The 4,445-nt window shown below is 42.0% G+C and overlaps 1 long non-coding RNA gene across 1 annotated transcript; it reads left to right on the top strand.

The window, feature by feature from the left end:
- The first annotated feature begins 216 nt into the window (after positions 1 to 216).
- LOC116271339 lies at positions 217 to 2,623 on the top strand. The gene is made up of 3 exons (XR_004179904.1): positions 217 to 543; positions 1,283 to 1,386; positions 1,879 to 2,623. It is a non-coding gene; the product is annotated as an uncharacterized LOC116271339 (long non-coding RNA).
- Positions 2,624 to 4,445: the final 1,822 nt, after the last annotated feature.

Genomic DNA, 4,445 nt, shown 5'->3' on the forward strand with positions numbered 1-4,445 from the left:
CCTCCCGAGTAGCTGGGACTACAGGCGCCGCACCTCGCCCGGCTAGTTTTTTGTATTTTTTAATAGAGACGGGGTTTCACCGTGTTAGCCAGGATGGTCTCGATCTCCTGACCTCGTGATCCGCCCGTCTCGGCCTCCCAAAGTGCTGGGATTACAGGCTTGAGCCACCGCGCCCGGCCCCCCCCCCCCCCCTTTTTCTTTATAGCAAAGAAATGTCATAGCATGATATAATCTTAGAGCTGGAAATAATTTGAGAGATTTCTTAGGCTATGAAATGGGGATGAATTTCTTTTTCTTTCTCCTTGAGTATGCAGCCCCAAAATGAATGTCTTCTTGTTGGGGAAGCCACTAACCCAATTCCAGGCAATGATTTCTATTTTAACAGCCCTGGAAAGTGTTCCTAACAGTAAGTGAAATCTACCTTTCTATGATTCCCGTATATTAATTCTGCATTCTAGAGGCTGATAAGGCCCTCTCTCTGCCACATGACATCTCTACTCATATTCAGAGCTGGCCCTCATGCCAAAGTTCTCTCTTCTCAGGGTAAGCATTCCTAGTTCCTCAATCAAATCTCTTGTGACCAGGTATCACATCTCTTCACTATTACAATCATCTTCTGGATGAACTCCAGCTTGTCAATGTCACTTCTAAAGTTTTCTCAGATGTGAAAATAGTGCACAGTCTGGGGAGCATTGAGCAAACTATTTTGCTTCCTTTATCAGCAAATCATACTGGGCTCAAATATTGTTGACTTAAACTCTTAGCTATTAAACTCTTAGCTATTGTTTACATGTGCCGTTACTAAGCCCTAGAGTACCTATCCAGTGAATCTGCTTTTCTTTCATTTGGGTTTGCTTTTGGTCCTAAATCTATAAATTTACATTATCACTGTCATTCAATTTGCTCATGCTGTTCATAACTTTATCATTTAGAGACATTTTTAGATCCTGATTCTGTTATCCAATGTACACCATGGGGGTTACAACTTTGAGTCAGGTTCAGGTTTGATCAACTTCTCCAATTCTTTGTTGCTTATTATTACATTAGAATTCTAAGTCAAAGTTTTTGTTACTTGTATATTCAATGGAATTTTTGTTTTCTGGGCCCCAAACTCTTTTGAATGATCAATAACAGAACCCTTTTTCCAAATAAATAATATGTGAAACCATGATATGTAAAACAGACAAAAGGGGAATTAGGATGGGTGACTCCAGAGTTGGCCAAATCAGCTTCGTCCTCCCACTGAGAACTGATCTTAATACATCTCTTTGAAACCCTACAGCTCCTTGGGAACAGAGTGTGAAATGTATACCTATTATCCTAGGTGTTCCACAGACTGATATCTTGAAGCGTTTTGCACATAAGCGAGGTGCAGAGGCTATAGAGGTGAGTATCATGTGGTTGGCCCTCCTATCAGAAACAGTATAGCACAGTGGTCAAGAGCAAAGCATCCAGACCCAGATTACCTGAGTATGAATTCTAGTTCCACTCCTAGTAAGATATGAAATCTTGTACAGGCTGCATAACTTCACTGTGCCCCAGTTTCCTGAAAGGAAGTATAGGAAAGAGAAAATGTCTTTTCTTGCCATTGGAGGTTTATGGCTGAGGCTCGTATGACAAAGGACAGATTAACAAGAGGAAAGCATGCAAATTTATTTAATATGCTTTATGTGACACAGGAGCCTTTAGAAATGATGACACACACACACACACACACACACAAAGGAAATCTGTGCATCTTTATGCTTATCTGATAAAGAAGTGGATAGTTGTAGAGAAGTATGATTGAACAAAGTGGGTAGGATCTAATGGTAATAAACTGGGGAAAACACCAAGACCTGTTTGTTCAGATTCTTCTTATGTCTCCTGTGTCTTCAGAGATAAGGACATTGCTTTACTTCAGATATAAGGAGGGCACCTCTGGAATGAACCTTCTATGACCTGCTTCGGGGAAAAGGGAGAGGGGAAGATGAGAGAACTTTCCTGCTTCTGCAGTTTTCTCAAATGCCAAGGTGCCATATTTTGAGGAAGTATGCCCTGAACCTCATCAGAGCACAACAGTACCAACTTAATGAGACTAATAATACTACCAACTTCATCAAGATGCTATGAAGACTAAATGAGTTCATATATGTGAAATCTTTACATCCATGCTGGCACATAGTAAGAACTAGGTAAATGTTGGCTATCATTATTTGAACTTTGTTGCTCTGATTTATGGTGTGACCATGGCAATATTCTCAAAGCTTCTTAAAATATATGATGTTGTTTGCCACTAGACTAGATGCCTCCACATTGGTCTGAACTACCATTTGAAATGCTCAACCAACATTTTGGTAAGAAAAAATGTCAGAGACTGTGAATAACTAAGTGAATAAATATTTTTTAAGTGAACTAAGAAATAAAATCTATTGAAATGGTAGAACAACTTTCCCTATAGAGGTGTATCTAACACAATTCAGTTATTACTACTGGCTCTCCTTTGGCCTCCAAAAAGGAAATAATTAATGAGCCTTGTCCTCATAGGCTGGCTTTTCTTTCTCTCTTTTTCTCTCTTTCTTTCTTTCTTTTTTAAGATATGCTCTTGCTCTGTCACTCAGGCTAGAGTGCAGTGGTAAGATCATAACTCACTGCAACCTCAAATTCCTGGGCTTCAGCAGTCCTCCTGCCTCCGCATCCCAAGTAGCTAGGAGTACCAATGCATACCACCACACCCAGCTAATTTTTTAAAAACCATTTTGTAGCAATAGGGTTTCATTATGTTGCACATGTTGGTCTCAAATACCTGGCATTAAGTTATTCTCCACTCTGGGCCTCCCAAAGTGCTGGGATTACAGGCATGAGCCACTGTGTCAGGCAAGGCTGAAATGTTTTTATCTTCCCCAATATACACATGTATCTGAGCCCATTACACACAAACACAAACACACACACACACACACACACACACACGCATGCACATACACACACAGACATGCACATAATTTTGGTCAAGCAAGCAACCACCAATACATAAAACCGATGCTTCATATACTTTCTAGATTTTTCTCTAAAGTTGCATCATGGAAGTATCCTTTTTCCCTCAGGATAATTATTTATTCATGAAATACATATCCTTTTGGGCTATGTGCCTGACAAAATGTTATCTTTTAGGACCCTTAGGGTCAGATTTTCCATTGTCTAATCTAAACACTGCTTAAGAAAATGCACCAATTCTGCTTGACTTTGGAGAACTAACCTGCAGATCGGTGCCCTTGAAGAGGCTGCACAGGCATTGACCTACCTGGTGGTACATAAACCCTTCATCTCTTACCCTCAGACACCCAACATCCCTGAAGGCCAATGTACTATAAAGCCTTCAAATGCAAATATTCCTGAGAGTGGTAACTGTTGAGATAAATTCACACAAATATAACAGTTGTCCTGAGAGGGACCTGAGAGAGAGAGAGCTCCTGGGGCACAGCACAGCCTGGAAAGAGAAGGGTCAGAGAAGCCTGAGAACACAAAACAAACTGCTTTATCACTTAACCTAGACTGAGCCTGCTTTCTCCAATGCAACCTCAGATTTCTTACTTGACCAGCAGAGTAAAATCGCAAGAAACATAGGAGAAGCAGTTTTTCTTAGTAAGGGTGAAGAAGGCTCATGAAAAGAACTGAATGAACTGGGTGCAGGAGCCCAGGATACATGCTAAATTGTGATCACAGACCTGTCACTCACCAACAGGTCCACACACAAAATTTGTGAAGCCATGGTAAGAGTACAAAAGGAGGCCCTCATACCATAGATACATAAATGTTACAATCAAGTACCAAACTGTTAAATAAAATACATCCTCCCCTCTTACTTGGAGATAAGGCTTCATCATAATCTGGAGGATCCACTTCCACCTTATCCCATCTCTGATAAATACCACTATTCTTCAGCCTCTCTGAAGCCTATGGATGCGCATACCACAACTGTCATTAACTCTCTGAAGGATGAACCCAGGGAAGAGGTCCAAGCAAGCCCTAGAAGCAGTAAGTTTAGGAGTCCAACAGCTCCAGATCAGCATATCAGTCTGGTCCTGCCAACTCCTCAACAGGGAAGAATGCAGCCGAGAAAGAATGGCGTGGTACCTAGGGCTGGCCACGTTGGTACTGGGGCCATGGGTGGGGCCCCCGGGCTGCCAGCAGTACCTACACATGCACCTTGCCCCCAGAAACAACCTGCTTGCAGACCTCATCAGGCTTCTGGACTCTATTGTTCACTCCAAGAAGAAGAATCTAATGAGATGTTGCTTTGAGAGCCACTATGACTCAGTCTTCAAGGCCTCTTCCCATCCTGAAGACTAGCCCAGCGGGGATAGGAAACTGGGAGCTAAAAAGCTTAGCCAATTTGGACCAGCTGAGGCAGTAGTTCTCAGCCTAGATCACATCCTAGATGTGAGAGAACTCCAGGGCTGCTG

The sequence above is a fragment of the Papio anubis genome, chromosome 1, assembly GCF_008728515.1.
Source record: "Papio anubis isolate 15944 chromosome 1, Panubis1.0, whole genome shotgun sequence".
In the NCBI taxonomy this organism is placed as follows: domain Eukaryota; kingdom Metazoa; phylum Chordata; class Mammalia; order Primates; family Cercopithecidae; genus Papio; species Papio anubis.